The sequence below is a fragment of the Pelodiscus sinensis genome, chromosome 9 (assembly GCF_049634645.1).
Source record: "Pelodiscus sinensis isolate JC-2024 chromosome 9, ASM4963464v1, whole genome shotgun sequence".
In the NCBI taxonomy this organism is placed as follows: Eukaryota; Metazoa; Chordata; order Testudines; family Trionychidae; genus Pelodiscus; species Pelodiscus sinensis.
In genome coordinates, this window is record NC_134719.1 from 27,390,260 (window position 1) to 27,417,905 (window position 27,646).

At 40.0% G+C, this 27,646-nt stretch overlaps 1 protein-coding gene across 2 annotated transcripts in view; it reads left to right on the forward strand.

Annotated features, from left to right (window-relative positions):
• The first annotated feature begins 11,028 nt into the window (after window positions 1–11,028).
• The window catches only part of ADGRL2 (adhesion G protein-coupled receptor L2), a 532,296-nt gene continuing 515,678 nt past the window's right edge, over window positions 11,029–27,646 (forward strand). For both annotated transcript variants that reach the window (XM_075936335.1, XM_075936334.1), the window contains exon 1: window positions 11,029–11,388. The gene's annotated coding sequence lies outside the window, so the exon portion shown is untranslated. The remainder of the gene's footprint in view (window positions 11,389–27,646) is intronic.

Sequence of the window (27,646 nt, forward strand, 5' to 3'; positions counted from 1 at the left end):
CTAAAGAGACTGGGACTTTTCAGCTTAGAAAAGAGGAGATGGAGCGGGGACAGGATAGAGGTCTCTAAAAGCAGGAGTTGGGTGGAGAGGGTGCATACAGAAAAGTTCTTCATGAGTTCCCATAAAGAAGGACTAGAGGACACCAAAGGAAAGGAATGGGTAGCAGGCTTCAAACTAATAACAGAAAGTTGTTCTTCACAAAGCAAAGAGTCAACCTGTGGAACTCCTTGCTGCAGGAGGCTGTGAAGGCTACAACTAGAACAGAGTTTAAAAGGACGTGAGATCAAGTCATGGAGGTTGTGTCCATGGAGTGCTATTAGCCAGGGGGTAGGAGTGGTACCCCTGCCCAAGGTTTGAGGAAGGCTGGAGAGGGATGGCACGAGACAAATGGCTTGGTCACTGTCTTCGGTCCATCCCCTCCAGGGTCCCTAGGGTTGGCCGCTGTTGGCAGACAGGCTACTGGGCTAGATGGACCTTTGGTCTGACCCAGGACGGCCATTGTAAACTCAGGGATCAGGGTCGGGGGTCTCAGTGGACCACCTTGATTTTCATGCACACCTGTTCCTGGGTGGCCAGGATGGCAGCTCTCCTGCCCTAGCCAGCCACTTTCCTGTGCCTAGTGCGGAGGTCGTGGACAAGGTCCACGATGTCCGCACTAGCCCAGGTGGGTGCCCGCCTCTTGCGGTCCCGGGCAACCACCCGGGAGCCGCCAGCCTGGTCCCGGGAAGAGGGGGAGGGCTGGGGGGCATCGGGTGGGTGGCTCTGTGCCATGCCAGGTGCAGGGTCTGCTGGCTGGGTGCTGGCAGGCTTGCACCTGGCACGGGCACCGTAGCCAGCCCGTGCCCCTTTAAGAGGTCCGGGGCTGGGAGTGGGGCAGTAGAGTTTCCCTGATGTTGGCCAGAGTGGCCACCAGGGAAATCTGGGGAGGGCTAGCCTCCCACTAGTTCGAATTAAGGGTCTACACAGCCCTTAATTCAAACTAGTAAGTTCGAACTAGGCTTAATCCTTGTGGAATGAAGATTACCTAGTTCAAACTAAGCATTCCATTAGTTCGAATTAAATTCGAACTAACGGAGCGCTAGTGTAGCGCCTATGAAAGTTAGTTCGAACTAACGTCCGTTAGTTCCAACTAACTTTGTGGTGTAGACATACCCCCAGAGACTTTTAAATAGCTAAGTATGTTTTTCACTTTTCCTGGAGTAATTACTCTGCATTACATAACAGTTGAAAAAGCAAACATGGGGGAACTGCAAGTGAGGAAGGAGGAGAGGATCCAGATGTGAACTGAGTTTAGGGATGGGCTGAATATTAGGGGTAAGCCCAGGTCTCCCCCCCAAATAATAGGTTATCTGATGGGAGTCCAGAACACTGCATTGGATCCAATTAAATGTCTGATATGTGAGAGCCCAAGGAAGGGGAACTCATAATACCCCTCCCACTGTTAAATAAATGAGAGTTATGGGCTGCCGCTTAAAATCCATCCCATGTGTCTGGTGTTCATTTGCCAACATGGCCTGATCAAGAACTAATTTTTCTCTGCATTACATAACACAGTGGGAAAGGCTAAACTTGCTGCTAAAATTCAGCCTCGGATATCATGTCTCTTCAAAAATAAATGTAGTGAATTAAAAGTAAGTCTTGCATCAAGACATGTGGGGATTTTGTGAATTCCTGAGCAAACAGGAAATTCTAAAGAAAAATCCTTTGATAAATGGTTTACTGCTTTGTTTGACCTTATTAGCTCTTCTTTTGGAATTTGGTTGATTTCTGTCCATCAGTCCTCTACTTTAAAATCAGCTTCTGAACAGACACTCAACACAATTTTTAGTAATATGTGCATCAATTTTTTAATGAAAAAGAGCATCCTGAAGTCATCCTGTGAATTGACAGGTTTGATTTATTCAAATGCTAAAATTAGTGCCAGTGCAGGATATTCTGAATAATTTCCCACACAGGAAAAAGGGTTTGGACTAGACAAACAAGAAGTGAGAGAATTAAACATTTATGCTGCAGTTCTTTAGTCTGTCCACTTAATTTGGGTGGAGCCTTTAAAGTTATTTATTTATTGTAAAGGAAGAAGAAATAAGTTGGGAAATGGGAAAGACTCAGATAAGAAAAGTACCTAAAATTTCCACTGAGAATTATTGGACTGAGAGCTACTGTGCCATAATGAAGGTTTGGATACCAAATTCCTATTAATTATCATGGCAAATTGCCTTCACGATCCTTTAGGCAGCTCTGAGAATCTCAGAATCTAAGTGATTTCCTTTGCCACTGCAACCAGAAAATGCAAACACTGGTCCTGTTACTCAGCCTGGATAAATGAGCATCACTTTTGTGAAGTTGATACAACCCCATTTGGAATTCCCCATGGCTGCCCCCAACAAGGGCTGTGCCTAAAACAGATGTTGATACTGTATCAAATGGGGTGAGTCTCACTCTGGACTTTATATAGAGGCCTGTCACTAGGAAAGAAAGCTGATGGGAGGGATTGATGGGGGTTGGGAAAGTAGATGAGAGAAATCACAGGTACCCGTCACCGCAATTAATTAAACAATACCATTGTAAAGGGACTTGATTTTTTATAAGAATATAATGATGCTTTTGTCTTTTGCATGGTATAGAACTATTCACGAGTGAAGAAACCACTTGTAACTTTGAAAGTAGAGTACAATGTATCATGTACTTTTAGTTCCATGAATATTAACACATTACTAAATAAATTACATGAAATCTGGCAGATTTGATCTGTTTTAATCTGCTGCCCAAAAAAATGGTCTGAAAAAGCCTTACAACATGTAACATGGTATAAGTAAGCTATGTAATTTGATGGGTACAGTAGTAAGGTTTGTGATGACCCTTAGTTCCTATTACGCTGTGTCCAGACTACATCCCTCTTTCGACAGACACTTCGAAATTGCAAATGAAGTGGGGATTTAAATATCCTGCGCTTCATTTGCATAATTGCATCATCACGCTCTTTCGAAAAAGTGCCATTTCGAAAATAAAACCACAGTCTAGATGCAGTTCTTTTGAAAACAGCAGGCTTTTACAGAAGACCTTGTACTCCTCAAAAAATGCTGTTTACAGGCTCTTTCAAAAAAGCCTGCCATATTTGAAAGAATTGCATCTAGACCGCGGTTTTACTTTCAAAATGGCACTTTTTTGAAAGAGTGCCATGATGCGATTATGCAAATGAAGCATGGGCTTTTTAAATCCCCGCTTCATTTGCAATTTCGAAGTGTCTAATTTACATCCCTCTGCCGAAAGAGGGATGTAGTCTAGACACAGTCTTGGAATACATTACAGTTTTAATACACCCACCACAAACAAAACTGTGGCCTCTATATAGATGAGCTGTACCTTTACTGTAAAGAGTTTCATTTTGCAAGAGGAATAAAGTGATCACCATTGTCCTTATTCTGGGCTTTAGCTGATCTGTTAGAGGGTATGTCTACACTACAAGGTTAGTTCGAACTAACGGACGTTAGTTCGAACTAACATTCATAGGCGCTACACTAGCGCTCCGCTAGTTCGAATTTAAATCGAACTAGCGGAGCGCTTAGTTCGAACTAGGAAAACCTCATTTTACGAGGATTAAGCCAAGTTCGAACTTACTAGTTCGAATTAAGGGGTGTGTAGCCCCTTAATTCAAACTAGTAGGAGGCTAGCCCTCCCCAGCTTTCCCTGGTGGCCACTCTGGCCAACACCAGGGAAACTCTATGCCCCCCTCCCGGCCCTGGATCCCTTAAAGGGGCACGGGCTGGCTACGTGCCCATGCCAGGTGCAAGCCTGCCAGCACCCAGCCAGCAGCCCCTGCACCTGGCACGGCACAGAGCCACCTACCCGATGTCCCCCAGCCCACCCCCTCTTCCCGGGACCAGGCTGGCGGCTCCCGGGAGCTTGCCCTGGACCGCAAGAGGCGGGCACCTTCCTGGGCTAGTGCGGACATCGTGGACCTCGTCCATGACCTCCGCACTAGGCACAGGAAAGTGGCCGTCTAGGGCAGGAGAGCTGCCAGCCTGGCCACCCAGGAGCAGGTGTGCATGAAAATCAAGAGGGTCCACTGAGACCCCCGACCCTGAGCCCTGAGCTTACAATGGCCGTCCTGGGTCAGACCAAAGGTCCATCTAGCTCAGTAGCCTGTCTGCCGACAGCGGCCAACACTAGGGACCCTGGAGGGGATGGACCGAAGACCAAGCCATTTGTCTCGTGCCATCCCTCTCCAGCCTTCCACAAACTTTGGGCAGGGACACCACTCCTACCCCCTGGCTAAGACTACTCCATGGACCCAACCTCCATGACTTGATCTCACTTCCCTTTAAACTCTGTTCTAGTTCTAGCCTTCACAGCCTCCTGCAGTAAGGAGTTCCACAGGTTGACTCTTTGCTTTGTGAAGAACAACTTTCTCTTATTAGTTTGAAGCTTGCTACCCATTCCTTTCCTTTGGTGTCCTCTAGTCCTTCTTTATGGGAACTCATGAAGAACTTTTCTGTATGCACCCTCTCCACCCAACTCCTGCTTTTAGAGACCTCTATCCTGTCCCCGCTCCATCTTCTCTTTTCTAAGATGAACAGTCCCAGTCTCTGTTGCCTCTCTTCATCTGGGACCTGTTCCCAACTCCTGATCATGTTAGTTGCCCTCCCCTCTTCCAGCCTTTCTCTTCCCCTTTCCCACCTCCTTTTCCCAGTCTCCCCCAGTTTTGTTCAATAAAGACAGAGTCAATGTTGGAAGAAACGTTATCTTTATTTTGTACATCAGGAAGGGGGGCTAGGGAAGGGTAAGTGGAAGGAGGTGAGGGAGGAATGGGGCACGAGCCCCCGATGGGGAGGACTGGGCTGGCTCTGCGGGCTCCTCGGGGTGGAAGCTCTCCTGCAGCCCCCCAATTGCCCCCTCTCCCCAGATGGCAGCCTGCGGCAAGTGCAGCCGGTCTGATGGCTGAGTGCTGTGATGTGCCCAGTGTGGGCACTCCGGGCACTCCAAGCCAGGACTGGTTTTCAAGCGGGGCACCCCTGAGAACTGTCTGTCCGGGGTAGGGGTCGGGTCCCTTTAAGCGCAGCCCTCGGCTAGCCTGAGACTGCATCTCCATGCTCTAAGTCCTCCTCTGATGCCCTGCCGGCACTGCTTCCGGCCATCCTTAAGCCCTGTTCAGGGTCCACTCAATGTGGACATGCTAGTTCAAATTAGCAAAACGCTAATTCGAACTAGTTTTTAGTTCTAGACGCGTTAGTTCGAATTAGCTTAGTTCGAATTAACTAATTCGAACTAAGTTAGTTCGAACTAACTCTGTAGTGTAGACATACCCAGATAGACTGGGAAACTGAAGTAGAAGATTAAGATACTGTATATCTAAGCCTCATAGTAATAATTGCCCATGTTTATACTCTTAAAAAAATGCCAGCATACTGCGGGCCTGATTCTGATCTTATTGCCTTAGAAACTGTACAAGTGCAACTCTGTTGAGCCTCATTCTCTGCCATCTTGCATTTGGTGTGGTTTCTTATGCTTATTCAAAAGGAGTGTAAAAATGCTACTATTCTGTTTTTGATGCATCATACTGTCACATAAGCACAAGTCTTTGCACAAGTCTAAATGACTACACAAAGAGGAAGGAAGTGGAGAGGAAAAGCCATTGATTGCAATGAAATTACTGCTCATTTACAACAATGTGAAATAAGAATTAAGTCTTTGGATTTTCTCCTGGTATTTTGCTGTATTTCATTAACTGCAGAAGAAATTAGTTTGAATATGGAAAATAATTAAATTAATTAGTAATCAGAAAGATGACCGGTCTCTAACTTTTTTGAGAGGATTTTACTCCCATTAAATCTACTCATTTACCTATATGTGTTTAGGAGGAAGTATACTAGTGATCAAATGCTACCAACCATCACATGCTGCCTATGTATCTAGGCAAAACAGAAATGAAATTTGATACCTGCTTTAGGTGATGGAGAGTGTAATGCGTTTTCACTGAGGGTAGATGAGCATGTGAGGAAAAATGAGAACTGAACTATCTTCTGTGTTGTAAATTGGAATACAGGCAGTCCCCGGGTTACATACAAGATAGGGACTGTAGGTTTGTTCTTAAGTTGAATTTGTATGTAAGTCGGAACTGGTACATATTGTAGGGGAAACTCTAGCCAAACATTTCTCCAGAGCTCAGTTTTATTCTCCCACACCTCACTTCCCTCAGTCCTTTATTCTCAAGCTGAGGTGTCTGCTGAGAAAAGCCGCTCCGCATCTCCCTAGTCTCCTGGGGGGAGGAGGGGCGCTAGCTTTGCGTCTCCCTGGTCTGCTGGGGGGAAGCAGCTAGTGCGGGGTTGCCTCACCCCGTTTGTAAGTAGGGATCCGATGTAAGTCGGATCCATGTAACCCGGGGACTGCCTGTAAACCTTTAGTCTGAGAACTGAAACTGATTTAGTTAAGTTCTCTTTCTTACACCCTGGCCTCCCCTTTGGTAGCAGAAAATGGAACCTTCTCTGCCACGCCTTGTTGCTGATAAACAAGTTAGTGTTTGTCAAGTAATGGTGCCCTGTGGAATCCATGTTGCAAATACTCTGAGACTCACAAGATACTCACTGCATCCTTACTCTAGTCTCAAGATTTATGCTGCCACTAGGAATTTACAAGAAATTTCTTCATGAATAAAGTTATATAATAACAGTATGTTTAGCCTTGGTTCATTCAACCTTAGGGTTTTTATTGTGTCCTTCATTGGTATTTCTTCTGTTCCCTTTCTTTTTCCGTGCTCGTTTTTTAATACTACGCTCTCACTTTTTAGTAGAGTATAACTGAATTTTCCTTAAATGTATTACTCCTGCTCTTTAACTTATGAGAATGATTGAAGCCCTTGCTTGGCTATTTACAGTCTCAATCTGGTAAAGATGTATTTTCTTGCCTTTGGAGCTGGCTAACAGGATGGCACTGAGAAATATTTAAATCCACTTTAAATGCAGATAATGTGTTGTCCTGTTGTTTTCAGAAGTTGTCATAATTTATCATTCAATTCACTACAATTTTGTCAGCTTTTTAAAAATTCATTTCATATATATTTACTTTTGCACCAGTCTCAGTTGTTCTGCAGTTTGGGCCATATGCTGGCAGATTATAGCTATCTCTGATGACTGGTCATATTATGTCTGTACTGTAGGTTTTTAATTCTGCTATCTCTTTTTGGCAATGAAATGCATGTCACTTCATTGAATTAAGTTCACTCCACATGTATAGCCAGTCTACGACTCTCAGATCTTTCATTATACTAGACTGTCTTATATTTCTGATTAACTTTCACTCTTACTTTGCAAAGAGTTATCTGCCTTTTTGTTATTGGACAAATGCAGTGTGACTTGGAAAGTCTAAGCAAAATTCTATTACTAAAGATCCTGTTTCAGTGTCCTTTAGTATGTTCCGTTTTATTCATTTCTTTTTTCTCACATGGCTAAGTAGGCTCTAAAAATATTTTCTGCTGCTTCTGTATGTCGGGTTTGACTTACCAATAACTAGAAGTTATATTGGTCATGGGCAATTCTCAAACTGTTCAATGTTCATATTTGGTCAAAACCCGCAGAAATTCATATTTGTATGCAAATTATGCAACCTGTTTAAGGCATCTCTCCAAACTGTGCAACATTTCTTCCATGTCCTCTAACTGCTATCAGGACCTTCCTTCCCATCTATTCCTACAACTTTCTCCTTTCTTCCACTGTGCTCGCACAACTTTACTTCAACCACTCCAGGTTCACTTTGTGTGGGATTAGTTCTCCCTCCACAGAGAGGTATGTGATCTGCTATTCCTTTCCAGCATTGGGCATTCTCAAAGCACCTCCAAGCATCTGCATTACTATTTGGGTGTCTTTAAGAAGCCAGCCAGAGTTGAGAGCTAATCTCCTTCATGGAGGTTATCAATTTCTGGACTATGTAGGAAATACCGGAAGAATAATTTTAGATGCCATTTTGGATATTTTTTGTTTCAATTCCATCTGGAAACTTGATACAGATCAACATTTTGGAAATATTCAGGGGCCTTTATTTTATCTGAATGAATTCACTTATTGATGTGCATGTTGTGGAGTCAAGGATTAAAATGAATAAGACTTTTAACAAATATTTGCATAACTATCCTTTTGCACAGGAGCGAGAAAATACAATCCAGTTTGCCTGTTAACTCTTTGAAAGGGGTGCTTGATAGAGTGACTTCTCTAAACACACTTCCTCTAATATGCTTGGCAACTTTGTGTTGATTTTGTGGCCAGTTGCTCTGGAACATTTGCCATTTTCTTCACTCTCACCTATTTGTTCTTTTTTGTTATTTTTCTATGATCTAGTCAGCTGAGAATTGTTAATGTGTTTGCTCAACTGCATAGCAAGGATGTGCAAATGTATTTGATTAAAATATCATTTTCATCTTTGTCCCTTTCCTCTAAGTGAATGAAACTCAAACCTCTTATAAGGTTAACAGCTATTCTAGTAATTGCTTCGCTGGTTCCTCCAACTTTCCCCATAGCCTTCACTCTGTTCTCCCACACAGTGATCCCTAGCAGGTGTACATAGGTTGCCAAAAGACTATTTCAGCTCCAACCTCGTCAACTTCCCACCCCTGCACTACCAAATGAGATAGTAATTTCCCAGGTCTTCCTACAATTTCTCTTCATCCTTCCGGTGCTCTGATTCCTGCAAGCTCTTTCCCTCCTTTTCCTCCTTATTTTCATGGTCTTCGGTGGGTCCATGTGTAGGTGACAAAGCTGCTGCTAAGTCCATTTCTGCCTCACTCTAGGATTTCCTAGTCCAGAATGCACTGCAAGCTAGAATCAGGGAGAATGCAAATTATATCCAAAAGCAGTACAGCCTAGGGCTTAACATAAAGAACAGTCTAAGGCAGGGGATCTCAAACTTTGTTATGCTGCAACCCACCTCTAAGTTGCTTGTGACATCCCCGAGGGACTGGGACCCACAGTTTGAGAAACGCGGGTCAAAGGCACTGTTAGATCTCCTGGAGCTGATGAGATTGTTCAAAGAATGAAAAGGATTGATTGGGGACCATGGAAAGTAAAAGAAACCAAAAGAAACTTAGGAAGTGGTCACTGGTTTGATATGAGTATCTTGGTTCAAATTAATCTCTTAAAGATACGGGGATCAAAGTTATACAGAATTTACACCACTTCGGGGAGCAGATTTTGGCTCATGGCAAAGGCCCTCTAATAGTACAAGAAATGAGCTAATGATAACCCTTCACAGGGAATGGCGTGTATCATATGGAATTGTCATGGAGGATTGTGAAGAGAGAAGGGTACTTGTTCACTTACTGAGAGGTCACCAAAAAATTCACCGAGAAAGGGTGAGCAGGAGGAGCAAGTGAATTTGGAGGCAAAGGAGCAGGTGCGATATGAGCAATAATGGGTTTGGAAGAAACATAGAAGGAAGGATGGGGCAGAGGAAGAGGGAGGATTAATGAAATCTTAAGCAGTTTGGAGACATATCTGATAAATATTCAGAGCTAAATCCTGAGAGGGTGTAAATGGGAATAGCTCAAGGATCTAGACCCCAAAATGAAATAATCTGAATCTCCAATTTTTTTGAGAGAGAGAGCCACGTGCATTTTTCAGAACTGGCAGTTATGTATGGGGCAGAGGCAGTTGCTAATAATCGTGTCACATAGTAGTTATTAGAGAATCCAGATATATTCTCCCACTACTTTGTCCGGTATCTGTGTGATCATTTATCTACAGTGAGTTTTACTGTAAATGTGATTACTTCCAAGAAGCAATTTTTCAGGGCTAGAATAAGCTCAGTACTTACAATATTTATTGTTTTGCTATATGCATCATCTAAGAATCCATGTTTCAGACAAATATCTCAATCCTGCGAAGTGAACCCCCCAGGCAGGTCCCCACTGATATCAGAGGGCCCCAAACAAGGGGTAGACTCCTGTGCCTTCATGGACTCTGGTTGACTTTAAGACTGTACATGCAAACAGGATCTGCTTAGCTTGGGTCACAATCAGGGCTAAAAAGGGGAGACATGAGACAGAGGAATTTAAAGTTTCATGTGATTGATGTGTCACCCTCAATTGTTTTGCAATCTGGCTTTTGCTTGCAAAAGCACCAAAAGTTCATGTGAATTATCTGAAAATCCTGGGACTGAAACTTCAGTCTTGAAATCTCATAAAAAAAAAACTTCCGCAAAGCTTTCTGTTATTGCCTTATTTCTAGACAGAAAGATTAGCCATAAGAATAGCTATTATCACTTCATTAATGATTTTTGGTCCAACTGGTACCTAACACCTATAGTTAGAAGTTCAAAAAATTGTAACTGATGAGTAAAAAAGTTACCTAAATGTATTTGAACCAGAAAAAAAACTTTATTTCAGGTTCATCTTAGTTTTGATGAAGGCTCAAGAGGGTTCCTCACACTTCTCTAATCAGCATAAGTATTTCATGTAAATCAAATTAGGAAAATTTGACAGGTAATGCTTTGTTATTCAAGGTAATAAGAGGGAAGTGGTTGGATGTAGCTTGTTAGAGGCTTTTAATGGATCTCTTTTGTCTTGATACATTTCAGTAATCTCAAAAATATTGGCTTACACACACAAAGCAATGATACTTTTATCAAAAACAGCTAAGTATATATCAGCATTTTAATGCCCTTTTCTATTCATTCCTTTAAAATTATCTGATACTCAGTAACTGTATTTTTAAGGTACATGCTAAAATTTGTTTTAATTTGTACAAGCTATTCATTTCAACATGTTTCTGTGTTTAAAATCACTCAGAAAGTTTGACCTGCCTCATTGTGTTACCTGCCTGATTACAACTCATTTGAAGCTTCCAATATAAAACCCCCTGACTTTATGATGACAGAATTATTAAATGTTTATGAAAATCTGATCAAATGGAATATAGAAGTTTGGGGTTGGGGGGGATTCTGTTATTAACCAGTGCTTAGTGACAGCATTTCTTATCTTACAACTGTGACATGAAGAGGGAGCTGTAGCTCTTCTGAGACACAGTTCTGCCTGAACCAGCATATCCAGCCAAGCTTCCCGATTTCTTGTCTTCTTTTTCTCTTTCCTTTTCTCTCTTATTCTCGCTTTCGTTCACTTACTCTCCCATTTTTTGCCACTGTGCCAGATAAATTTAAATGTATCTGTTCAAGTGGAGATAATCCATGCAAATCAGAGGCACTGGCACCTAATGCTCGATTCACAAAGAGAACTCAGCTTCGGGAGGTCATTCGTTCACAGCTGCTCCTCCCATAATATTTTTTCCCTCATTGCAGAACTGCTGCATGTATACAGTGACTGAAAGGACTCAATTTACTACAACTGCAGCCTGGTTTTACTGACAACTTTCTTTAAAGGGGGACTTACCTTCCATCTGTCTTGTAAAGGTAGGAGCCTGATTCTTCTAAAGACATGTAATCCTGTCACTGTGTGCTCATTATAAGGTGCCACTAAAATGATGCATGTTGTTGTCATCAGTAGGTCCTAATATGATGCCAGGTGTCTGATGCTTTTGTTACTTATCTGTATAGGTGCAGTTGTTTAAGTGACTGTTATTCTAATGCTTATTTAGCCAGCTATTTATCTTTTTTACAGTGACAGGTAAGATTTTATCATAGAAACTCTCTAGTCTACAAATGAAATCTTATATTAAGCTTTTCTTTTTTTCCTTTTAAAAATGTTTTCTGGTGTCTGTTTAAGTTAATGCAGTCCTGTAGTCATCAAGAGAAAAGTCAATATTGTCAGGGGTTTCTGGCCTTGGACTTTGTTAAGGTGTTATCTTTGGAGCAGAACTAACTGTTGAAATGTTTTAAACATAAATAAAAGGGTCACCTTTTACTTTGCACTGTTGTATACAAGGAAACTATAGGCCTGTGGCAAATAGGCCTATCAAGTAAATTTGGGCCACAAGATAAACATATTATTAATAGAATTGCCAGTGGTAGTGGAAGCAATTAAATGTAACTATTATACTTATAAGTGTGTTAATAACTATTTTTTTAAGAAATATTGAACATAAAATGCATAGGTTTTTTTAAATTAACTATTTGGGCATAATTTCTATAGAATGTAAAAAAGGGGGGAAGAAATTCAAGTGCTATTTACTCTGTAAAGTTCTGATTCAAAGTGTGTATAACAAGAAATATGAAACTAGCACGTTTGAGAGCATGCTGATTGTATGAAGGCAGACAGTAAGTCTGGCATCACTTCATGAACATTTCTTCGGACTTGCTGGCAGGGTTTCGAGTTACATCTGAAATGTGCTTTTGACAGGACAATTTAGATATATTGAAATACAATAAAATAATTATTCTGAAGAGCAGCACAGTGCAGAAATTACAGCATTAGCAATCTTCCTCTTTAAACTTGTCCTGTAATAAAAGTGCTTTTGTAACCAAAAACTGCTGCAATTTGTAAATTGTAATAATTAGTTTTATATATATTATACATAGAAATATTATAAATATATATTTAGGAGATGCTTAAAAACAGTAATTTTAAAGCTCTAAAACAGATGATAGGTAAGAGGGAAATTTAGTAAAGCAGAATGGACAGAGAATGAACAGAAAGAAAGGAAAGAAAAAAGTTTAAAACCAACAAAAACCTTCACTAGTATCTTAAATAATACTGATGGCATAAATCTTCATTCTTAACATTGAGGATTAGATATTTAGTTAGCAGATGTGAGAAAAATGTATTTGCTATCCACATTAAGTATCCCAGTGCCTAGAATGTCTATCTTTCCTCTTTGATATGCAGTCTGCTTTTGAAAAAAATGCATTCTGATTTTGGAGTACAGTACAAACGAAGGGAGTCTTGTCATTGTTAGCATAAAGAAGACATCTACACAAGTATTACTGTGCAGAGGGCAATCTTTCTTCCTCTGGCATTTGTTAGGTTACTGTACGTAGAATTTAGTTGATAACTATCTTCTGCTGCTTGGCATTTTAGTGATCCCATTGGTATGCAGGCTAGTCAGCTAGGATGGCAACTGACAAAAGAAATATGTTTTATAGCAGTGTGTAATAAAAGCCTTTCACAATGATGTAAGAGGAGTCTGACCTTTCTTTCTTATCCAGTAATTAGAATTGTTGTTAACTATTTTAAGTGCAAGGGTTTTTAAAGTAAATTAAAGTTATTTTTGAAGAACCAGTCTGTGTTTTGAATAGTGCCTTCACAAATTACAAATTTCAGAATCATTTTCAGATATAAACAGAGTGAGAAATTTCTCCATTCTGTTTGCTGTACATACAATACAATTTTGATTTAGAGAAGAAGGAAAGTGTCCAATGCAAATACATTTTGGTTGCCTATACCAAGAGCAAGAGTGATATAGAGAACATTTTTCAGTATTACAAAAAAATAAAATGGGGCAGGGGATTTTAGCTAGGAAAAGTGAATTTCAGTAATGAGCTTAGGGATTTTTTTATGGCATTTCTGACCATTATAAAGTTGAGAATTAAAAGGAAATCCCTATGGAATTTGATAATCGGTGATAAATGTGATGAGTCACTACTGGAGATTTGAAAAGAGGACAAAAAGACCTTTCAGAGCAAGAGCATTTTGTAAGTGATTAAAAATGTAACAAAGTTATTTTCAGCTTCCTTTTCTCCTTCAACCAAATGGCCAATGTTTTAATGGTGTAGAAGTGTTTCTTAGTTTTCATAGAGTAGAATGATTGCTTTGATCCTGATTTGTTCAACAGGCTTTCACCTTGAATTCATTAAGACACTGAAATAAATGAAAGGAAAATCAGGCCCTGCATTTTATGTAAGCCTCTGAATTTATCTGCTAGGCCTTTGGGAAACTCTCCAAAGATCTAACCCATATGTTAAGCTTCAAGTTAGTTCATACTGAATAGCCCTCTAAACAAAATTATCAGGGTCCTTTAACACCTAATTTCTGTTTTCCACTGACAATGGTTTCTTCCTCTTTATCTATGAACTTACCCTTCCTATGGTAACTCACTCAAACAACTCTTCAAGATAAGTTACCTTTTACTCCATTTTAGTTTGCCTTGTGACAGAATCTATAGGATTTGATAAACCTTGTAGCTGTATGTAATGCAGTATACCCTCAGCCCGCTCTTTTCTGCAGGTTTTACAGAGGACAGTTAAAAGGATAAATTATCATCTTAAAAGGTTGCTATAGAGGTGTTAATAAATTCCATCCAACTTAAGTGTTCAGTGAGGCCCAAGTTACTTTCACCTTTAACTAAGCTTAGTTGCTGTACTGTGCCTTACAAAAACTATAAGGGTGTGTCTAGACTATGTGGCTCCGTCGATGGAGCCACGTAAACTAGTTTACCCAACAATAGTCAATGAAACGGGGATTTAAATAATCCTAGCTTCATTAAAATAAAAATGGCCATCACGCTGTGCTGACAATCAGCTGATCCGGCACAACGCGGCAGTCTAGACATGGATCGGTCGACAAGGGAAGCCTTTGTTGACCACTCCTGTAAACCTCATTTTACGAGGCATAAGGGAGTGGTCAGCAAAGACTTCCCTTGTCAACTGATCCGCATCTAGACTGCTGTGCTGTGCTGGATCAGCTGTTTGTCAGCACAGCACGGCAGCCATTTTTATTTTAATGAAGCAGGGATTATTTAAATCCCCACTTCATTGACTGTGTCGGGTAAACTAGTTTACATGGCTCCGTCGATGGAGCCATGTACTCTAGACACACCCTATATGTGTAAACACTGTAGGTACGGCTACACAGTGACAATATATCATCCATTATCCCGAAATAGCGTTCTGCGCATCTTAACAGCAAACCCATTATTTTGAAATATATTTGAAATAACAGGCTTCTTAGTCCAGCTTCCTGTAAACCTTGTGGCATAAAGATCAAGGAAGATGCTAGAATAGTGATTTATTTCAAAATTAGCACTGAGAGGCTCTTTATCAATGGAGGGAACATATGATGAATCCTGTAAGAAAATGCACAGCAATATAGATTAGTAGGAAAGAAATCTAATTGGCTACAAGTTTATCAAGCATTGAGATGTTGTGGTGACTTGCTACAGTAGCAAAAAAAGAATGTGTGCTCCCCAGGATACCTCATCAATTTACGTATTTGATTATATCATTTTGCAATGGTTGTCATTGCCTTGTACTCCAGAATATAGTGTTGAAATATCATGCTGGAACATTTAGGCCTTTTATCTGCAGAAAGAGCTTACTTATACCTCAAGGGGTTAAAAACTAAATCGTATTTGTAATTGCCTGCCTTGTCCATTGACTACCTTCTCCATTTAAAAAAAAAAATTATTAAGAAAAAAATTGACATCCCTTTGCATTTTGGAATTCTTCAGCGGTGTAAAGTTCCTGGTAATGATTTAATTTAACCTGAGGCTTTATCTGTCTTCTTTTCCTTGAAACGTCATTCAAGTTTTAGTAATAGTTAAAATTATTATGCAAACAACTGTTCTCATCAGAACACAGCATTCTCATGTCATATGCCAGCCTTTGTAATCCCCAGAGGTGTTTCAAGGTGGGCCATTTTTTCCCCCATATGTCTCTCTTTTGGGGAATCTAAATGAAAATGTCCCTAGTTGAAGTGAACCAACAGAGGTTTCAGATAAAGGAAAATAAATGGAGTGGAAATGCATCTTTAAATGGTTAGCCTGTGAAACTTTGAACATAGTTATCTGACATTGTGTCAAAGACTGTTATCTCTAAAGAAGAAATGAGCAAGAGCAGGTCCGTATAGAAAAGCAATTGTTGCTTTACTTCCGTCCATTTATTTGCGTTAGCTTGGACTGTCTCCTACTTTCTTTTCCTCCAAGTGTGCAAAGATTAGTCTTACAAAAGCAGCCAGTAGGAATCTGATTAAAAAGCTATGCTCATTTGACCTCTGGACACAAAATATCTAACATAAACAAAAATCAACGTTAACACATAATCAAGTGCAAGAAATATGCAGAACACGGATGAGTAGCAATTCAAGATTTTTAGAGTAGGGATAAAAAACAAAACAAATGAGACCATTTGTTAGATCAGCTTTTTCTTTCCCTGATCCTCATCAATGTTTCAGACTCTGTAAATTTTGACAATACAAACATGAGGATGAAGCCTCACTGATTTACGCCAATGGGATCAAAATGGATCTAAATCAGCTAAGAGACTATTTTTAAAGAATAGGGGTTTTTTTTCATTCTTGAGAAATGTGAGTGTTTAATGAGTGTATGGTTAGCATATAATTATGAATTCATTTAAATTCTGTATGATACTGCCAAGGATTTTGCAAGAAGATTGCATTTGTCACATATCCATTTAATTTCCATCACTCTATTAATATTGCAACATCTCTTAGATAGTTTCAGAAATATGTGTTGATTTGAATGAATTCTCAAAACTGGACCCTTCAGTAACCAAATGCTTAACTTCTTCTCTTTGCGGCCAGGTTAATAACTACACAAGGATAAAACACCTGAATACATTCAGTTTTCAGTTTCTATTTGTGGAGAAATTCACTACTCTCAATATTATATGCAGTGTTGTTACTATGCCAGTCTCAGGTTATTAGACAGACAAGGAGGGTGAGGTAATATCTTCTGTGGATGAGAGAGACAAGCTCTCTCTCCCTCTCCCTTTCTCTCTGTCTTGTAAGCTTTTCTTCTCACCAGCAGAAGGAGGACCAATAAAAGATAAAACCTCATCCCTTGTCTCTCTACTACTCTCAATAAACTAAAAGACCAAAACTTGGACATCTGACTCACCTTTCTACGGGAGCTTGTGTCTCAGAAGCTGTATGCTTTAGCTAAGGGGACAACCAAAGGAGAAAATGCTTGCTAAAGGAAACACAACCACTTAGTAACCTATATAATTTCTATTTCCTGAGCTTTGCACTATGCTGTGTTCTGTGAGTCACGAGAGTCAATAGTGTAATGTTAACTTTGACACTGTGATCTATGACACAACACGTAGGAAGGGAAGAAAGAGGAAAAAAATCAGAATACACTTACTGGAATTACTTTATACTAAGCATTCTTCTTTAGAGGCAAGGTAACATCCTCAAAGGATTCTAGAAGGAGAACATATTAGAGCATTTTTATTAAAACATCGCTGTCCTCACAAAGCCCATTTTTGGTCCCTGCTGAAAAAGCCAGTTGAGTAAACAAAGGCTGCGTCTAGACTGGCAAATTTTTCTGCAAAAGCAATTGCTTTTGCGGAAAAACTTGTCAGCTGTCTACACTGGCTGTTTGAATTTGCGCAAGAACACTGACTATCTATGTAAGATTGTCAGTGTTCTTGCGCAAATACTATGCTGCTCCCGTTCAGGAAAAAGCCCTCTTACGCAAATGTATTTGCGCAAGAGGGCCAGTGTAGACAGCTAAAAAGTGTTTTGCACAAAAAAGCCCCGATGGCGAAAATGGTGATCAGGGGTTTCTTGCGCAAAACTGCATCTAGATTACCACGGACACTTTTCTGCAAAAAATGCTTTTGCGCAAAAGCGTCTGTGTCAATCTAGATGCTCTTTTCCGCAAACGCTTTTAACGGAAAAACTTTTCTGTTAAAAGCATTTGCGGAAAATCATGTCAGTCTAGAAGTAGCCAAGCTGTTTATGAGAGAGGTTCCGCAGATGTCAGATGTGTGAGTGGAATCATTCCTCATTTCCTTCATACTACAGGTCTGCCCTGCATGTCATTTTTCAGTCACTGCCGTTTTTCTGCTCTGCACTCACTCGCTAATGATACGTCTACACAGTAGACATTATTTCAAAATAACTGATGTTATTCTGAAATAACACAGTCCACATCTACATTACAAGCAGTTGTTTCAATATTACGTCAAACTAATGTCGAGGTGGAAGACTTCTTACTCTGACTCCTGTAACCCTCAGTTTAAAAGGAATAAGGGAAGTCAGAAGAAGTGTGCTTTACTTGGACTTCCTGCTGTGTAGACACCTCCAAAAGCTGAAATAAGCTATTTTGACGTAAGCTATGCAATTGACATAACTCAAGTTGCATAGCTTATTTCAACTTTAGCCCTGCTGTGTAGATGCACCCTAAAGGTGCATCTTTTTTCCCTGTCTTTTTTCACTCTGTCCCAAATCTCTCCTACACGCTTACACACACATACAGCATACATATGACTCCTTAACTCTGCATAGGATTCCAATATCTTGTCATATATAACATAAGCACATTGGTTTCATTGCCTTATCAGGCTTCATAAGCAATGAAGTCAGGAACATGCATTCTTTGTACTATGGGACAAATCCTACAGTCATTACTTTTTTTTGGCTAAAAAGCATTTCAGGACTTGGCCCTTGAGAGTTAATACCAAAGTTTACAAATGTGGTCACTGATTGGGGATGACTCCTCTTATTTGGGGGCTCATTTTAAGTACAGATTAACAGAAATTACTGAGTACTCACAACTACAATTGAACTCAGTGTTAGTTGTATGTACTTAATACCTCTGGGTACGTCTACACTACAACGTTAATTCGAACTAACTTAGTTCGAATTAGTTAATTCGAACTAAGCTAATTCGAACTAACGCGTCTAGTACTAAAAACTAGTTCTAATTAGCGTTTTGCTAATTCGAACTAGCAAGTCCACATTGAGTGGACCCTGAACAGGGCTTAAGGATGGCCGGAAGCAGTGCCAGCAGGGCATCAGAGGAGGACTTAGAGCGTGGAGATGCTGTCTGAGGCTAGCCGAGGGCTGCGCTTAAAGGGACCCGACCCCCACCCCAGACAGACAGTTCTAAGGGGTGCCCCGCTTGCAAAGCAGTCCTGGCTTGGATTGCCCGGAGTACCCACACTGGGCACATCACACCACTCGGCCATCAGCCCGGCTGCACTTGCCGCAGGCTGCCATCTGGGGAGAGGGGGCAATCGGGGGCTCGTGCCCCATTCCTCCCTCACCTCCTTCCACTTACCCTTCCCTAGCCCCCCTTCCTGATGTACAAAATAAAGATAACGTTTCTTCCAACATTGACTCTGTCTTTATTGAACAAAACTGGGGGAGACTGGGAAAAGGAAGTGGGAGAGGGGAAGAGAAAGGCTGGGAGAGGGGAGGGCAACTAACATGATCAGGGGTCGGGAACAGGTCCCAGATGAAGAGAGGCTACAGAGATTGGGACTGTTCAGCTTAGAAAAGAGGAGATGGAGCGGGGACAGGATAGAGGTCTCTAAAAGCAGGGGTTGGGTGGAGAGGGTGCATTCAGAAAAGTTCTTCATGAGTTCCCATAAAGAAGGACTAGAGGACACCAAAGGAAAGGAATGGGTAGCAGGCTTCAAACTAGTAAGAGAAAGTTGTTCTTGACAAAGCAAATAGTTAACCTGTGGAACTCCTTGCTGCAGGAGGCTGTGAAGGCTACAACTAGAACAGAGTTTAAAGGGAAGTGAGATCAAGTCATGGAGGTTGGGTCCATGGAGTAGTCTTAGCCAGGGGGTAGGAGTGGTGTCCCTGCCCAAAGTTTGTGGAAGGCTGGAGAGGGATGGCACGAGACAAATGGCTTGGTCACTGTCTTTGGTCCATCCCCTCCAGGGTCCCAAGGGTTGGCCGCTGTCGGCAGACAGGCTACTGGGCTAGATGGACCTTTGATCTGACCCAAGACGGCCATTGTAAGCTCAGGGCTCAGGGTCGGGGGTCTCAGTGGACCCCCTTGATTTTCATGCACACCTGCTCCTGGGTGGCCAGGCTGGCAGCTCTCCTGCCCTAGACGGCCACTTTCCTGTGCCTAGTGCGGAGATCGTGGATGAGGTCCACGATGTCCGCACTAGCCCAGGAAGGTGCCCGCCTCTTGCGGTCCCGGGCAAGCTCCCGGGAGCCGCCAGCCTGGTCCCGGGAAGAGTGGGTGGGCTGGGGGGCATCGGGTGGGTGGCTCTGTGCCGTGCCAGGTGCAGGGTCTGCTGGCTGTGTGCTGGCAGGCTTGCACCTGGCACGGGCACCGTAGCCAGCCCGTGCCCCTTTAAGCGGTCCGGGGCTGGGAGGGGGGCATAGAGTTTCCCTGGTGTTGGCCAGAGTGTCCACCAGGGAAAGCTGGGGAGGGCTAGCCTCCCACTAGTTCGAATTAAGGGGCTACACACCCCTTAATTCGAACTAGTAAGTTCGAACTAGGCTTAATCCTCGTAAAATGAGGTTTTCCTAGTTCGAACTAAGCGCTCCGCTAGTTCGATTCAAATTCGAACTAGCGGAGCGCTAGTGTAGCGGCTATGAATGTTAGTTCGAACTAACGTCCGTTAGTTCGAACTAACATTGTAGTGTAGACATACCCTCAGAGAATCAGGACCATCGTACTTCACTCAAGTTGGGCTCCCAAAATCCATGGCCATCTTTAAAAATTGACTATAAAAGTCTAAATCAGAAATATATCACAAACTTGAGATGTCATTTTTAGGTGCCTAGTTCCTGTTGCGGGTCAGGCAGGAGACTAGACATAGAAACACACACTGAGAACGCCTTAAGATAGTATCATGGGAAAGTGAAAGGTATTATCCCGATACTGGTTGCATATATAGGACACTTTTTACAGTTCCTCACATTTGGTTTTAATTTCTTTTAAAATTATGCTAATAGATTCTGAAAGACTAAACATGGCATTGATTTTCTTGGGGTTTACTCTTTTATTGTTTAGTGTATATGTTCTCCCCAACATTCCTCTCTCCCTTCCCAGCCCCCATTCACTAAAAAGATCCATCTTATATCTTTCCTAAAACCTGTTTAATTTTCAATAAATGATTATAGTAAGTGTGTTTTTAATGTAATGATGTCAGCCAGGATGATAACATGTATTAAGCAGTGCAAACTGCTGATTATCTGTCAGGATAAATCTGTTTATTTCAGAAATAGTAATCTGACATCCCCCTCTTGTTAATCGTGAAAGTACATGCTAATGCCAGGTACTGTTTGGTAGGATTCTGTCAGAGGAATGTGTTCGATAGACTAGTGCTTTGACATTCTATATTTCTAGTGTTGCAATATTTTTGTATATTCTTTAAAAAAAATACATGCCAATGTGTGAACAGAGCAGCTGAGTACAATTTCATTTCAGAGCTCTTCATAGGAAAGAATGACTTGTGAAAAGGGAGAGTAGATAATAGGCTTATGCTGCAGTTCAGAATGTGCTCATGACTGGATTCATTTCTAGCAATGTCAGTGCAGCCCATTTGTATTAACCTAGGAGAAAAAAGGAGAAAGAGCAAAAAAGGGGGAAGGAAAGTTGGGTAAGTCCTTTTTTTTGCAGGGGGGGGGGTCCTGAAATCACTCTATTCAGTAGTGACAGCAGTTTCTAAATATGTCGTGGACAAAAAAAATGGAGCCTGATGATGCACATTCCATTTTGAGACAAATGGCAATGTGAATCGATCATATACAGCACTTAGAATGTTGTGAATTTGACCCATCTTTTCTGTTGCTGAAAATGAATTTTATGTATTTGAAGTGAAACAAAAACAATGGAATATGGAAGCATAGTTTGCCAAACCTTGCAAAAGGCATTTCTTCTGACTTTACTGAATTTTGATCATTTCATGAACATCATAAAATGCTGAAAAATGTAATAAAAATTTATATTTATATTAACATTTTGGGATTCTAAATAGAAGCTCTGAAAGTCTAAGCAGACTTCAGGCTCTCTATAGCTCTTCCTGCAAACTCATTCTTGTTCTGGCTTGTTCTGGGGTTTTCTTGCTCTGTTTTGTTTTGTTGTTTATTCTCCCTCCCCCACACATACCCTCGATTGGCCCTAATGTAAACATCTCTTTCTCCCAAGAAGATTATGCGCATCTTCATTTTAATTCAGAATTTACATATGTACTTTGCATATTTTTGCATCAGTATGTCTGTTTTAAATTAGATAAAGGTCACTGTCATTCATAATCAAGCAGAAGGTGTATTAAAGGTCAGGATTCAATAAAAAACTGATTAGATGTAGAGGTTTGTTCATATGATTCGGTATATCATTGGATAAGTGGAAATCATGAGTCAACAAATTAACCTCGGTATAATGGATAACTTGCTTCATTAGGATCAGAAATGAGATTCACATATTTTTCCAATAAACTACTTGTTTGTCTCTCTCTGTAATAAGAGGAGATACTTGTGTACAGTGGGTCTTATACCACTGAGTATTTTGATAATATAATTTGGTTTATATGTGACACGAATGACAATTCATATGTTAAAAACTGAAATAAGGTATATATTCACTTGAAATATATTTCGAATTATATAGATATCAGTGAGATAAATATGATTTGCTACAAAAATTGGAAAGCAAATATAGAATGATTACTTTTTTTTTTACATAAGTTTTAGCTTGAGCACTATAGGAAAAATTCAGTGAGCAATTTTGTTAAGTGCAGATATCAGGGAGAGATGAGGATGTTTAGATTAGCAAGTGAGGATGGATTAGGAGGAAGAATGGATTTGTGATTAAAGTAGCCTTGATTCATATTTTGGCTGTGTCACTAATTTGCGGTGTGACTTTCGGCAAGTCTCTTAATCTCTTAGTTTAAGTCTATACCAAGCCAGGCAGGTCAGCTTAAAGTTTGCCATCAAGCTACACAAAATATGTAGTTGGATTCATCTTACCTTAAACCAACTTCTACAATGCAGGAGGCTGACAGAAGCACACATTCCTGTCAGCTTCCCTTACTCTTCACACAATGAGGAGTACACAATGCCTGCAGAGTCTGCCCTCAGCATTTGATTTGGGGGTCTACACTAGACCCACTAAATTGAACACTAGACAATCAACCTCCAGAGGGTCAATCTTCTCCATTGTGTAGACAAGCTCTTACTGACTGCGTCTTGAACTGCAAAATAAGGGAAATAATAATACCCCCTTTTCTCACAGGGGAGTTGATTTTTAATATTTGTGAGGTGTTAAGATTACATCATGATGAAGTTTGATACATAGAGCATAGTGTTGTTGGAAAACCTCTACTTTATCATATATTAAACCTATGAAGGACAGATACTTGTTCATAAGACCACATTCCCTATTTCAGAAATATGTGTTGATAAATTGGATTGGACAGACTTAGTGCCCTCTTTCCTCACCCCAGTGTAAGCTTTACTTCTTTGATGTGAACTTTTGCCACTGTTTCAACTTATAACACAGCAAAAGATCAATTTGAAAAACAACATTACAATTAAGACAGCTATACATGTCAAATGTTTCAGGCATCATATAATTCTTTAAGCTTTCTTCATGTCTGTAGAGAATAAATATCAGGTTACTACTTGTACTCTTTTTTTCATGGGCATATTTGACTATGAAACCCTACATTTGAAGGAAAATTAGACTTGCCTGTTAGTAGTCTAAATTTACACCCTTTGGTTTTTGAGTAACATGTAGGTCAGCTTTCCTCTGTAAATATACTGTAAATATACTGCGGGCTGCCCATAATTAAAACTGGAAGCATCACAATTTATGCTGATCATTGTCTGTTGTTCACACACCTTATTTTCTCCCTGATTTTAATGGGGAGTCAGGAATTTGCATTGATACACCTCTAGGATACATCTAGACTGGCATGATTGTCCGCAAAGGCTTTTAACGGAAAAATTTTTCCGTTAAAAGCATTTGCAGAAAAGAACGTCTAGATTGGCACGGACGCTTTTGCGCAAAAGCACTTTTTGCGGAAAAGCGTCCGTACCAATCTAGACGCGGTTTTGTGCAAGAAAGCCCCGATCACCATTTTCGCCATCGGAGCTTTTTTGCGCCAAACACTTTGTAGCTGTCTACACTGGCCCTCTTGCGCAAAAGCATTTGAGGAAGAGGGCTTTTTCCCGAGCAGGAGCAGCATAGTATTGGTGCAAGAACACTGACAATCTTACATTAGATCGTCAGAGTTCTTGCAGAAATTCAAGTGGCCAGTGTAGACAGCAGCCCTAATGTTTCTTAGGATATCCTTGGAGTTTCTAATGTTAGGCCTGGCCTTAAAGCAAGGCAGTTGCCTTGGGCCCAATACCTTCAGAGCCTCATGCTCCCCAATACCTGCCTGCTAGGCCACTTGATTGCTGCCCTGTTTGGGAGCCGACTGGCCGAGCAGCCTAGTGCGCCACCTTGAGTCCTGCAAACTCTCTGGTGGAGCCTATTTGATGTTTTAGTGCAGCTTGAGCACTGATTCAGGATTTCATTTTTCCAAGATCAGTTGTATTCCATTCAGTTCATTTTGGCTGTAAAGTATACTTAAACTTTTGGATGGGACCTTATTTAATAAGATTAACACCTATATATTAAAATATTGTGGCTTTTCTTGTAATAAAAGAGTTTGGTTCTGTGTCATTTACCAGATATTTCCCTTCCCCCTTGTTGTGAAGTATACTTTCCACCAGGAGCTGATTTAGCACCTGCTGGATCTTAGTTGCAAATAAACAACCTCCTTGTGGTTGCATATTACTATGGTACGCAATTGACCCCAACTTGGCTGGGTACAAAAGAGTGGATTTGCCACATAGCTTTTCAGTTTGGGGGATTCCTGAGAATCGAATGAAATGGGAATCATAGATCTCCTTCCTTCCATAAAGTCACTTAAGCCAAAAATTTCAAATCTAAAGCTATGCACTTAAATCAATGTTTAAGCAACTGATTTTAATAAATGGTACTGGGTACCCAGAACTTCAACTGACTTTGAGGGGAACTATGAGTGCTCAGAAGTCCAAATACACGAAAATCAAGTCACTTATTTGCTTAGGTGCCTGAGCACTCAGATTTGAAAAATTTGCCTGTTGCTGTTAATTACTACTTGTATTAGTATAGCACCAAAGAACCTTAGTTGTGAAGCAGGACTCCATTGTCTTAGGTGCTGTACTTGTCATTTCTTTTTCTCATTTTTCTTACTTGTAAAATCTAAAATACTTACCTACTTCACAGGGATATTGTGAAGATTCATTGCATAAATGGTTTGGAAAATAAACGCTATCAAAATGTTCCATATCATTATGCATGGTAGAAATTAATATATTATTTTTTCCTTATTGAAAATAAATTATTTTACTTTGGGGTATGCCCTTAAGTTGAAGCATTAGTATTGTCTGCAAAAAGCATGCAATCTAAGAGCCATATGCATAATTTGCAAATAAAATACATACACAAAAGCCTGTAGTAATGTAAACAGTAATCCAGAGCAAAAATATCTACATCTTTTTAAACAACTCACAAACGCACATTCCCTTACAAAGAGAGAGAAATGAACTAGTAAGATATATATGTAATAAAAGCCATTTGTAATAATCTTCTACACTTATTACCTTTTGTTCTTCTCCTTGGTTTATCGTGATCCATTGCTGACCCCATAGTGGCTTCCAGTAACAGGGGACTATCCTTTATTTGTCCGTAAAACTCTGCTGCTACTCCCAATAGAATCAATAGATAGATCACATTTAAAAAAACTGGTTGAACCATTGTCCATCAGAGAATGCAGTTTCATTGTAATTGAAACACTTTGTGAAATCATTTGTCTATTGCACAAGCATTTCATTTTGAAACTAAACCAGGGGTGGAAAGCTTTAACAATAACTAAATGAGCTGGTCTTGCATTTTGTGAACCAAACCTTTGGATTATTTGTTTTGAAAGGACTTTTAATTTTAACATGATTGTATTTTATTAGCTATTATAATTAATAACACGTAATTTAAACATCAACATCAAAACATTTCTATTTTTATCAAAACAATGTGTTCTAATCTCAACTGAATATTTTTGGAATTTACTTTCTCAAAGAATTTATGAATTTTTAGTAGAAAGCCATATTTCATAATCCTGAAAGACTTTGTTCCATGTTGGAACAAAACCTTACCATTTCCATCTTCCACATATTGATTTCACTGATGCAACACAATGGCTGTAGTGTATTGTAAACAATTATGATAATCTGCCAGTCTAGATGCAATATATATGTCCACACTCATTCAAGTGTCTGATTCTTAGATTCATCTGTGATATAAAAAATTCCTATAGAAAATCAAAATGGGTTTTCTGTATGTTTCAGTTTTTAGTAATTGTTGGCCTAACAACTGTCATTTAGGCACAGTTATTCCATGGTACTATCACATTAGAGGGTAATTTTAATATATCTAGAGTTATTTAATAAGGCAGCCTCTTAAGACCAGGACACTGGCTGATGAATAACTTTGTTCAAGCACATTTTATTTGAGCATAAGGAATAAGTGTTCTGTTGGTGTGATCAATTTCTATACTAAATACAGATGTTGTTATTTGTCAAATACTAACTGTTATAATGGTCAATTCTTCATGATCTTTAACAACTATAAATTGATCTCTGGGATTCAGGTGTCACAGCACAGTCCTGATACGTTCCAAGAATCCAACTTTAAGTGAACAAAAGAAATAAATGTTTTAATTTACTCTGGGGGACAGAGTATATTAAGCAAAATAATGAGGATATGGTCAACAAGCCCTGAGACAAGGATATTATTTTTCTCCAAAGCAGATGATATAATAATCAATCTAAACAGCTACTGTGTATCTTCCAGTAGTTACAGTTTTAATAAGGTAAGCTCTAAGAATTCTATTTAGACTTTAAGAGCTTTACAACTTGAACCATCATAAATAATCAAACATGTTTTAAATCTACTTCATTGATTTCTTATTTGTAAACCCCACAAACTCTCAAGATAGGTTAATTTTGACATTTACCATTTATAATTATTTTATCTTTTCTCCTTGGTTTAAAAGAGCAAGAGTATTCAGGCTCCCTTGCCCAAACTATCCTTTTTTTGCTATTTAAAGAAATAAATTGTCTTTTCTCAGAGATTTAACACCAATGCTTAGGTCCTTGGAGTACAAAGAAATGTGCAAGCTTCTTTATCTTGTAGTCTCAGGTGGCAGCATTAACAAACCAATCTTTTATGCATTTCATACATAATGCTCCATGTGATTATAAAACCCAGACCAGATAGATGAATGAAGTTTGCCCAAAACTGAAAAGGGAGACTCATCTATTGAGAAAAATGACCTAGCTCCCAAATCTTGCATGAGTACTGTGAAAGCCATTCTTTTGGAAAATGCTCAAAGAGAGATCAAATGTGATGATAAAAGTTCACAATCCTAGCAGGCTTGCCCTAGAAAAGTACTTTGGAAATGTGAGGTGCAGAAAGACAATCTGTGCCAGATACTGATTAAATTTCAGTCACCTATCCAAAGCAGTCCCTAGTTGCTTATAAAATGCTCCATATAATTACAGTAACTACAGTTTTAAAGCAATTTACACATTGGCCTTTATCGCAGGTCTCTCTTTGCAGGTGATTTCTACTTTAAAATCAATATTCTTAAAATAAATTTTAGTAAGATATATTACAGTTTAGTCACATGGACTATTTTTAAAGTCAATATCAAATATCTTCCAAGGAACTCCTCTTGGCATTTGGGGGAGGTTAGCGGTAATCTAATATCGTGCCGTCTGTATGCTAAGCTATCATTGCTCGGTGTCTTCAGTGAGGTATGTCACTCAAGCACATTTAAAACTGTTTTGGAGTTAGAAGTGGATACTAAATAAAACTATAAAATGGGATAAATTAACATTAAGGGCTAAGCTCTGTCCTTCGCAAATTACCCAGGTGCAAATGCCAGACCAATGCGAAACTCTGTGTCTTTTAAGCTTTGTGATTATCTTCCTATCCTTTCTGTGATAGCAGAAGAGGCACTGGGAAAG